An 11973-nucleotide genomic window follows, 5' to 3' on the forward strand; every position below is an offset into this window, starting at 1 on the left:
AGATATATTCCCAAAAGTGGAATTGCTGGATCATATGGCAGTTCTATTTTGAATTTTTTGAAGATACTTAATAGTGTTTTCCATAGGAACTATACCAGTTCACAATGCCACCAGTAGCACACAAGTGTTCTCTTTTTTTCACATTTTTGCCAGCATTTGTCATCTCTTCCCTTTTTGATGATAGTCATTCTAACCATCTTGGGAAAAAACCAAAGTTCAAAATTCAAAGTACAGTTTCTACTGATTGCATGTTGCTTTCACATAGTGTTAAAGTCAAAATATCATAAATTGAGCCATCCTAAGTTGGGGACTGTCTGTATATGCATATCACTCTTAGTAAATGCAGGAAAATGGATAGCTAGTTTTACCATTATCATATAGCTAAGAACTGCAATTGAAACACGTGGTTTAACTACTAATCAATACAGCAGTCTTTTCCTTATAGAGTTCACGTTTAAGTTATTGACAGAATTTACACATGAAGAATATTTACCCCATACCTTTCCAGGAATAGTTACACAACCAAAGGATGCTACATAATTATCACCAATATTACTAAAAATATTTAACATTTACTGCTGCTGCTTCTGTGCCAGTAGTATTTAATTCGTCCAACAACCATGTGTGGTGAGTACCCACATGTTACCCATTCACAAATGAGGCTCCTCGTGTTTAAAGAAATTATCACCTATCTCAGTGAGGAATAGCCAATGTCCTTCTGATGTAAAACTCTTATTTTTATTCATTAAGCTTCACTGACCTTATCAATATACACATTCTTTAAAGCTGATATAAAATAATTTAGAAAAAATTCTGTAAGAATTGAAATTATAAGCATATAATGTCAGGGCAAATGATTGGTATTCAATGCCTCTTAACCATGATGCCTCACTGCCTTTGAGTCCCCACTGCGTCTGCGCGTGGAGCCTGGGGTCAGGCTGCAACGCCAGAGCACGCGCTTGCGCGTAAATGGGGCTGCCGGGTCATCCACCCGCGACCGTTTTAACCTCGAGAGACGGCTTGCATCGGGCCGTGGCTGCGGGCGACTGGGAAAGTAACTATGACGCGCACTTGGGTAAGATTGACAACCAATTTATTTCTTCTCATCCTTGGTCTGTGCCAACCCTCAAAAATTTTGGTTCCATCAAAGAAGCACAGCTCATCATAAAGGCAATTAAAAAATGATGGGGCGCCTGGCTCAGTTGGTTAAGCGGCCGACTTCAGCTCAGGTCATGATCTCGCGGTCCGTGAGTTCGAGCCGCGCGTTGGGCTCTGTGCTGACAGCTCAGAACTTGGAGCCTGCTTCGGATTCTGTGTCTCCCTCTCTCTCTGACCTTCCCCCATTCATGATCTGTCTCTCTCTGTCTCAAAAATGAATAAACATTAAAAAAAAAATTAAAAAACGAAAACCACTTCCCTAAACAATTTCTTCCTTAACATATTATGACGGAGGTAAAGACATGTATATCTTACAAATGTACAATCTGTGGACAAAGGTTTATAAAGTAGTGTCCTTATTAAACCAAGACATTAGGACCAAACTTTTGTTACATAAATATGTGAATTTATCATCACTTGACTTTCTGGTAGTAGGGTTTTTTTTTTCCAACTTTTTGAGGTTTTAAGCTTACTGCGATGTATTTATTTCCCTAAGAACCCCATCCACATAAATTTAATTGTATGCCTTGTGTGTATTTTAATATTGATGTCAAATGATATTAAGTTCACTTGAGGTTTTTTTAAAAGAACTTTGCAGTTTTTCTTGATGTAATTCAGAAAAGTCCATAAAGCTTTTTTGAAAACACCCACATTTCTGTACCCTACTACATATTTCTTTTCCAAATTTAATACAGTCAAGTTAATATAGAAAAATTATCATTTTCAGGTTATATATATCCCCCGTATTTTAATTATCTCATTTTGCATATCAGATACTTCTCCACAGAATTATATAAAATGGTGTTTTCTATTAATAAATCCTCATGACACAGTATACATTACACATGTATTATTGCATGTATAAAAAATTAATAACATTTAATTTTTTAAATTCTGGAATGGAACTTGAATTTTAGCCTTGTTTGTTTACTATTAGTTGAAGGAACTGAGACTCCCCAAGGTTAATTGATTTGCCCAAGATCACATATGTCATAAATGGTGAATCCTGGGTTGGAATGCTTATGTTAAAACAAGTAATAGTATATAATTATTTATTTTTCTCAGATGCTAATTATATCAAATCCAGTGTGTCACAAAAATAAAAACCATCATTCAAACACACTAGCTAGAAAAAAAATTTCTTTTTTTTTAAATGTGCCTTTTTCATTCAATGTAAATGGAATGAAACTGCATAAATGTTCTACAAAATCACATTAACTGTTGTCAATATTTATGTACAGTAATACATTTAGTCAACATATTTTAATTCATTTTTTTACTAATAACACTAAGATATATATTTTGAACTTACAATGTGTTTTGATTCTTGAATTCCTAAAAAGTGGAATGTTAAGGCTAAAATACTATATTGAAATCTATGTTAAAATTGTGAAACAAAGCAAAATGAATTTACTTCACAGTTGTCCCAAATTATAGTCCAGTTTCTAAAACTGCATCATTTTCCTGAGATTTTAAGTATTGATATTGATTTGAGGTATTGATTTTCTATGATACTAAATATTAAGGGTATTATTCTAGTTTTCTTGAATTTTGTTTTCTATTCCATTGCTTTATTTATTTCTTTATAAACATCACTATATTGAATTGTTAAATTTCTCTAGATTTTCATACATGTTAAGGTAAATATAGTTTTTTTCAGTCTTTGCTTATCTAATTTATTTTTCATAAAACACTATACACATTTGTTTGCAAGTTTCCTCCAAAAGATTCTATTGAAATTTGGATTAGAATTACCATTTGGCAAGTTTATAGTTCTGCCTTTTTAAAAACAGAGCTTTATATTTTCATTTATATTGTATTATCTCCCTAAGTTAATTTAATGTTATTTCTCTCCATATTTCTATAGATTTTTTATTACATTTATTTTGAGAAATTTGATATCTTTATATATTTTTGGCCAATGAGAATTATTATTTTCATATTAGATTTTATATTTGACATTGACTGGTATATAAGAAAATAATTGTTTTTCAAATGTTAGTTTTACTATCATCATAAAGAACTCTAATTTTTTAAGGTTTGATTCTCTTTGTTTTTTTTTTTTTTTAGGTAGATAAAAATGTTATTTGCTAATGATGATAATTTGTCCTTCTCATTTCCAATGTTTATATATTTTGTTGTTTTTATGTTCATCTTGAGTTACTTTAATAGCTTTTTGTAAAGTAATATGAAAGTATAATTTTTTTCTTATTCCTGGTTTTGGTGGATTCAGCGTAATGATGATTTATATTGCTTTTTAAATAGCATTTAATTTTTTCTTTTAATTCTACAATGGATCTTGAATTTTAGCCTATAAATTTTAGACCTTTTTTGAGGTGATCTTATAGTTTTATTCTCTGACCTATTGAAGGATGTATAAATAGTCTTTGAAATACCGGAATATTTTAAAAATCACTTTGAATCATATTTTAATATATAATTAAATTTATGTGCTATTGTTTTATTAAGAACTTTGACCCTAATGTTAAAAAATAAACTTTACATATAATTTGTTTAGTTATTTTTATAAGGCTTTGACATTAGATCTATAAAATCATAAGTTAATAGAAAGCTTTCCTTCATAGATTTAGAATAATTATAATAATATTTGCCAATATATTTCTGAGATATGGTTGACAACTTTCTTTGTTTTTTCCATTGTTATTGGTGTATTTAGTTTTTCTCGAGTCAGTTTTGATGGTTCATAGTTTCTAAATTATATCCATTTTAAACAGATTTGCAAATATATTAGCATATTTTGCCTGTCTAAATAGGAGAAATGTGTGTTGTTATATATTATAAATACATACATGTAATTTTTTTTTTCTCTCAGCCACTATTTTGTGGTGAAAAAGAATTGCAAGCATTCTCTGAAGCTCTGGCTGTACTGTCATCTTCAGTTACTATCCAACCAAAATAAGTCTACTATTTACTTCTTCCATAATATTCTTAATAACTAAGGGCTATCAGCATTTCCAGTTTTAGACCATATCATCTTAGATTTAGATATAAGCAACAGTAAATATTAACCCAGCAATAAAGACAAGATAGGGCAGGGAAGTTACTAGCTCAATTATGTTTTAATTTGGAATTTTAAATTTTGATTAATCCTATCTTTCCATTAAGACAACTGAAAAAGAGGGAGAGGTCACCTGCTTTACAAATACCTTTTTTTCTGAGCTATAAAACTGCAGTCAGTTCTTGCTACCTAAATATAGCCAGCCACAAGGTAGATAGGTGGCTCAGTCAGTTAAGCATCCAACCCTTGATCTCAGCTCAGGTCTTGATCTCAGGGTTGTGAGTTCAAACCCTGCCTTGGACTCCATGCTGCATGAGGAGCCTACTTAAAATGGGTACAAACTTATTTGTGGAAAGAATCTTAGGTGAAAGCATTGTTGTATAATTGGAAAACCCATACTTACAAACAGGCTTGTACTTGTTATGCAGTTGAGCATATTTTTCTATTTCATTCTCTTCTTCAGATACACAGATTCAATATTTGTTGGATTTAATTGTATACTCTCCTTTTCTGATTGGTGTTTCCAATTTATATTTGCCTGTGCTTTTCTCAAGGTTGTTCTCCACATCATAGGCTCAATTTTTAGCATTGTTGATTCTTCATTTGACTGTTTCTAATAATATTTAAATTTTATGATGACATGATTTTTTTTCTTCAAGGTATTTTCTTAGATCCTTCGGTTTAGTTTTTATTCAGTCTCTTTTCTTTCGTCTTTTTAAAATATTTTCATTTTTTTGAGCGTGCCCAGTGCTTATCATCTAAAATTTTATATTATTGTTTAATAAATTCTTCATCTATATATATCACACTATATTTATTTTCTTCTTTCCGTTGCAGAACATTTTTTTTTTCGCAAAAATAGTTTATAGGTGCTTTTTGTTTACTTATTCATCCTTAAATGAGCAGCTGAATGAAGAACTGCTTGATATTTTATTATCTTGAAAATAAATTACATGAATTTAAGTTCTCTTTTCACTCTTGTATTTTTTTTTAAAGATTTCCTTTTTTTATGTTTTTTAAAATTTATTTTTGAGAGGGAGGGGCAGAGAAAGAAGGAGACAGAGGATCTGAAGCGGACTCTGCACTGACAGCAGAGAGCCCGATGCAGGTCTCAAACTCACAAACCCTGAGATTGTGACCTGAGCCAAAGTCAGACGTTTAACCAACTGAGCCACCCAGGTGCCCCATTGTACTTTTTAATCCTTAAAAAATCAACCTAAAGTACTGTACAGAACTGGGCAGCCTAGGTGTGTTAAAGAGGCACTCTGCTTTGTGCCATTATTTAATATTTTACAGTAACATTTATTTTTAGTTCTTAGTTCCACTTAAATGTATTTTGCTTTGAAATAACACTTCCACAGTGTACGGAATAAACCTAACCTGTTAATCTCCACTTTCTCATGCACAATTCATTATCTAACACCATACCTTCCTTCCAAATTTTATGTCCACCATGCCTTGTCTCTGATACCAATGACAGCCATGGTCCATTAGCCAAGCCTGATGGACAATTCTCACCTCTTATTTTCTTCAAGCATACAACATTTGACCACTCTTTTCTTCTTGAAATACTCTCATCACTTATCTTCATTTCTCTTGCCTCTTCTCCTATCTTCATAATCAGTCTCCTTTCCTAACTACTACTGAATGGAGTACCTTGAGATTGGGTCATATTTTCTTTTCTTTAGCTGTACCCTACTTCCTAGATGATGTCCTCCAAACTTTTAGTTTTAAATATACTGTAAATGCTATAGACTCCCAAATTTATATTTTAAGCTTTGACATCTTTAAATTCCAGACTTCTATATTCAAACTATGTACTTGATATCTTTTCATGAACTTTTCAAACTTAATTAGTCCAAAAGAAAATTTTGTATTTTGTTCCTTATTTCATTTATCTTCTTCCTTCTGACTCCTTATCTCAGAAGTTTTATTGTTTCTTAAGAAACAATTATCCACTCAATTTTTCAAACTAGAACTTGAGGACTCTCATCTGTATTATTTCTCAAATCTACACTCAGTAGCCAGAATGATTTGTTAAGATCATAGATCATGTCACTTTGATTTTTTTGCTAAATTTTTTCAGTAGTTTCCACTTCAATTAGAACAATATTGGAACTACTTATCACAGCTTTATTTAGTTCATGGGTCCTCATTTGTTCTTCTGCCTCCCTCTCCAAATTCCTCTTGACGCTTTCTTCACTCAGTCAATATACTCTGACCATGCTGTTCTGATTTATTTTTTCTTGATCATTTCAAGCCCCTTCTTTTCATTGGACTTTTACTGTGGCTTCTAAAACTGCTAGGATGCTATTGTCCCGTCTCTTTGAAAGAAAAGTTGATTATCACCCATTAGTTATCAGCTTAAATGTTGTTTTCAGAGAGGCCTTCATAACCACTGCCTCTAAGTCAGGTTCCTCATCTTCCATTACTATCTGATGGCACTTATCACAATCTGTAATTCTCTTTATTTATTAACTTTTTTTTTTTTTACAGCATTCTTGAGAACAGGGACCTCATCTATCTAATTCATAGTATTATGCCACCTCCTGGCATGGCATCTGCAGGTCTAGACAGACTCTAGAAGCCCTAAGCATTGATAAGAGGGTAGAGCTCTCCTTCACCAAATACTATTTAAAATATATGATGGGGCGCCTGGGTGGTTCAGTCGGTTGAGCATCAACTTCGGCTCAGGTCATGATCTCACGGTTCGTGGGTTCGAGCCCCGTGTTGGGCTCTGTGCTGACAGTTCAGAGCCCGGAGCCTGCTTCAGATCCTGTGTCTCCCTCTCTCTCTGCCTCTCCCCGGCTTGCACTTTGTCTCACTCTCTCAAAAATAAATAAAATAAAATAAAATAAAATAAAATAAAATAAAATAAAATAATAAAATAAGATATATGAAACTACAAAATAAGTTTGCACTTAATACAAATTTGATAATTTTCATGGTGACTATTTTGAATAAGATGTTAAACATTAGAGATTTTCTCATATTTTTGATGCTCTTTGATGGTACTTTAAAGATGTACTTGGTTATCTTATAGATATTCTAGTATCAATAAATAATGCTTTATTAATAAATGAAGAAATGAATGAGTGGACATTATAAATGTGTTTACAACATAAAGATTTCTAGTTTTTCATGTCTTAGGAAAAGAAAACTGTTCGGTCCTTATACTCAGAACCCTTTTCAGTGTGAGGAATTCTCAAAACATGTTAGGATGTATGTCTTGGACTCATGTAGAGAGGGGAAAAGTGTTTATGATCAACTGAAATTTGGAAACATAACAACTTTCCTGCTAATCAAGGATGGTGTAGAAGATGGAGGAGCTCATAGTTCATAGTGAAGGAAGGTGTAGCCACTGCTTTTACTGTTGAAACTGTTACTTTTTTGGAGACTGTAAGGAAGTCATTGAAGGGTGCTATTAATAAGAGGAGAGATTGAACCTGGATTTAAGGCTACAAAGGATAAGATTTCCATTGCTTTAGGACACTGTGCTGATTATTACTCTTACAGAAGCTTTTCACCTTTATTTTGATAAAATAGTTTTATAGAGGATTGCTTTTCCAAAATTTGCTATCTACCTGCTACTTAGAATATTTCAAAAATTGGATAACAGGTAGTGTTTTTAGATGATATATCATTATTGATTTTTAAGAGAAGCTCAATATTTTTTTTTTTTTGTCTCAAGGAATATTTTAGTTTCAAAATTCTTCTTATCCTCAACATCATCCCTGGCCCCTTACCATCTGTCCTGAACATTAGTGAGGATAATGTACTTTGCTTTTTGCCTTATATTCCAGTTCCTAAAGCAAGTGATGATCCTGGGAAGTATTGTCATTTTTCAGATTTATTACCCAGGGAAGTGTTTTTAATAGGCTAATGCAATGTTGCATAACAACATGCCTATATTAATATAATATTGAAAGTCTACCATAGGAAGTGCCTTCAGTAGAACTGATAAACATAAGAATTAGGTAAGAGGAATGGGCATGGGGAGTTTGTAGCATGTCTTATGCCTTCCTATTTTGTTTATCTATCATGGATTTGATGCGGAGAAAGACCCATATTGTTACATTCAAGATCCTCCAATGTCAGCTTTGACATAGAAGATAAAGGGAAGTAAAGCAATTTAGTCACAAAAAGAGGAGATTTCTAATGACTTTTGACACTGGAACAGCATGACATGGATGAAGGAAAATAATAAAGTAAAATAAGCCCAGAATGAAGAAATGTAAATACTGTACCCAAATTAATCACATCTGAAATAGAATGTAGGTATGTTTTATTGTTCACTTTGATCGATGTCTGTGAGTGGCTAGATGAGAGACAGTCTTATAAATCTGTCCCTGCATTGCAAGATCTCCTTCAGCACTTTTTCATGGCTTAGAATCAACTGAAACAGAGGTGATTATTTCTACAGCATCATTGCAGGTGTTCCTTGACTGTTAAACCTAACATCCTACTACTAACATTTAAATTTACAGTACAGATAAACATAGGAGTGATTATTTGCATTACAAAATAATATGTGATTTTTAACAAGATTCTTTTATATAATAAGCCCTTCTCCCAAGTTCACAAAAAACGGGAATCAATTTATAAGATGTTAATTATTCCTCCTTTCAGGATCATAACTATTATGTTTTCTATGAGGTAAATTTGCTTTTGGAAATGAATACTTTCAATGCTTGGCACTTTTCCTAAAGAAAAATAGCAATTAGTGATAACAAGTCACTTGACTATAGTTCAGAAACCCGTCATGTTTGTGTGGAATAAAGGCTTAAACAATCCACAGCTTTCCTAGAGGCAAGCAGAATTTCCTCTTTATTGAAGTAATGTGATCAGTTATTCCAGTTTTTGTATGCCTTTACACATTACCAGAGTCTGCACTAGCTTTATGCAGCTAAGAGTAGAGGTGACAGGTAGGCCAGAATATAATGAATTACGGTAATCCTAGCAAGAAATAATGGAAGCACATCTGAAGGTTTTTCTGTCCCTTGGAGACTCAGTGAGATATATCCTAGAAAGGCTTCTAGGATGATAATAAGATGACTTTGCAACCTGATTAATATGGACATCAAAAACAAAGCTCAGAATCTAAAATCAGTTCAGTGTTATGAGCCCTGAGACATTGAGGAGGATATACTAGATGTCAGAGGGAAGAACTAAAAAGAAATATAAAGATTGATGTTGAGGAGACCCTATGAGTAATAATTTAGTCTTGTCTACATTTAGCTTTAAAAAGTTGGATGACGTCCAAGCCTGAATGTCACAGAGACCATTATGTGCCATGCAGAAAGCCATCACAAGGCCCATGGGGATGTGAAACAGACCGAAGTGTCATCTGTGCTTATTTGACACAGAAATGTATTGGTTCTAAAGCCAACATTCATAATAAATAGGCAGATATAAACATAAAACTATATACTTATATTTCATATATAAATAAAGCAACATATTAAAATTACTATTTTGTTTCATATAAATACAAATATATGCTATCATTTAAAGGACATAGTCCTACCCTCAAAAAGCTTATATTTCAAAACAGGTTACAATGTGAATGGTTTCCAATTACAGGATACTATTAAATTGCCCTATTATTTTTCAATGTTGTTTTTCAGAATATCCCATGAACTTTTAGCTATTTCTCTCTCCTTGGTACTTTTTGAGACTCAGGTGCAAGGGTTAAAAAATTGCCTGATGGCAACAATTATAGAATAGTGGAGGCTGCAATATTGAGGATTATAGACCTCTATAATCAATGGACCATAAAGTTCTGACACTTAAGGATTTATTCCCAACAGAGAAAACATTCTTTTTTTTTTTTTTTAACAATCTTTAATTCACTTTATTTTTCTTATACAAAACTATGTGGTGGTCACAGCTGGAGCCTGGGTCCTTTGCACTGAGACTCTGGTGTGGGTCTTTACAAGATGGTCAGTGAATTCCTGACAGGGAGACTTGGTGAACACAGTCTCTTTCCAAAGGTCAGGGGCGAGATAGATGTAGATCTTGGAAACGGCACCAAAAGTGGCCTTGGCGAAATTGCCCAGGATGGCAGTACAGCCCATGGCTGAGGTGTAGCAGTCCTCAATACCGGTTATCATCAGCAACTTCTTTGGCACAGGGGTTGAGACAATGCCAGTGCCTCTGGCGGCTGGGATGAGGCATCTCAGCACAGAGCCACAGTGGCTCATCACCTTGCAGTGACACTGTGGGGCTTGCAGATCTTGTTACCCCAGTAGCCTCACCGCATGGGGACAATGGAAAGCTTGGCCAGGATGATGGCCCTACGGATCGCAGTGGCTACCTCCTTGGAGCACTTAACACCCAGACCAACGAAGGTGTCCATTGTAATCCCCAGTGGCAACAAACGCCTTGAACCTGGTCCACTGGCCAGCCCGGGTCTGCTTTTGCACAGGCATAATCTTAAAAACCTCATGTTTGAGGGATGCCCCCAGGAAAAAGTCGATGATCTCAGATTCTTTGATGGGCAGGGAGGAGATAGATCTTATGTCCTTGACCAGGCAGGCCAGCTTGGTGACAGGAATCCACTCCTTGTCTTTGGTCTTGCCTTCACAAGCTCCTTGGTCTACCCCCTACCGCCCACGACCCCCCCCCCCCCCCCCCCCCCCCCCCCCCCCCCCCCCCCGCTGTGGCCAGGCCCGAAGGCCGTTGCTGAAGCCTCCACAGAAACCACCACAGCCTCCCATTCCAGGGCTGTGGGTCCTCCAGGCCCTCCGGCAGCACCAGCGTCATCCACCATTTGGTGTTTTCCCAGAGAAGAATAGAGAAAAATCTTTTCTGTAAACTATAGCGCATTTAAAAATGTTCAGTAATGTAGTTTTGTGTTTCATAAGAACAGTAGGGAATTAAATCTAGATTCTTGGAATAGAATACTGAACTTGTAATGATAGGTTTGTTTTTGCACACGGGGTTTTGTGTTGGAATCAATTGGTTAAGGACTGCATCCACTGGACTGAAGTATGCAAAGGAATGCTGGGTTTGATCAGTCTTCTATATGTTGGCCACTAACTAATTGGTTTGCTCTGGGTGGATGTGATTTCAGTATGATGGCCTGAATCATGTATATACTGGTGAACAATTCCTTTTTAAATTTTTTTCCTGGAAGCTTTATTTCAATAATCTGATTTTAAACAGCCTCCCTAACATGCCCTAAAACTATTTCTGAGATAGCAGTGAAATTTGTTTATCTTCAGTCTAGGCCATACTCAACACAGGAGGATATTGCCTGATCCATTCTTCTCAACTTTTATTTATGAACTTTTACTTATGAATCTCCTAATTCAAGGTTATCTTTGAGTTTTACCAAGTGCTAAAAATAATGCTATTTCTTTATACTTACCCCAGTGGTATGTATGTATGACTTTTCACCAGACAACACATTTAAAAAAAAATTAACGTTTATTTATTTTTGAGAGAAAGAGACAGAGTGGGAGGGGCAAAGGGACACAGAGAGAGGGAATTGTCTCTGTTTGGAAGATATTAAAAAGTACTGGGAAATATATGAAATGATGTTTCTATAATTGTCCTTAGAAACTCACACTTGGCTGTAAAGATAGGAACCATGATTAAACTTATTAATATAATTAGTAAGTAACTTAAATATAATACACAGCTTAATTTAAGTAACTTATATTTAAGAACTTAAATATAATACACAGAGAGAATTGGAAGCAGGCTCCAGGCTCTGAGCTGTCAGCACAGAGCCCTATGTGGGGCTCGAACTCACGAACTGTGAGATCATTTCCTGAGCTGAAGTCGGACGC

The 11973-nt window shown here is 34.6% G+C and overlaps 1 non-coding gene and 1 pseudogene across 1 annotated transcript; one reads left to right on the forward strand and one right to left on the reverse strand.

Moving 5' to 3' along the window:
- Positions 1-888: 888 nt before the first annotated feature.
- Positions 889-1021, forward strand: LOC122220872. Its single transcript, XR_006203038.1, has one exon. It is a non-coding gene; the product is annotated as a small nucleolar RNA SNORA76 (small nucleolar RNA).
- Positions 1022-10050: 9029 nt separating this feature from the next.
- On the reverse strand, positions 10051-10949 carry LOC122220201 (annotated as a pseudogene).
- Positions 10950-11973: the final 1024 nt, after the last annotated feature.

Source organism: Panthera leo, chromosome B2, assembly GCF_018350215.1.
Source record: "Panthera leo isolate Ple1 chromosome B2, P.leo_Ple1_pat1.1, whole genome shotgun sequence".
Taxonomy (NCBI): Eukaryota; Metazoa; Chordata; class Mammalia; order Carnivora; family Felidae; genus Panthera; species Panthera leo.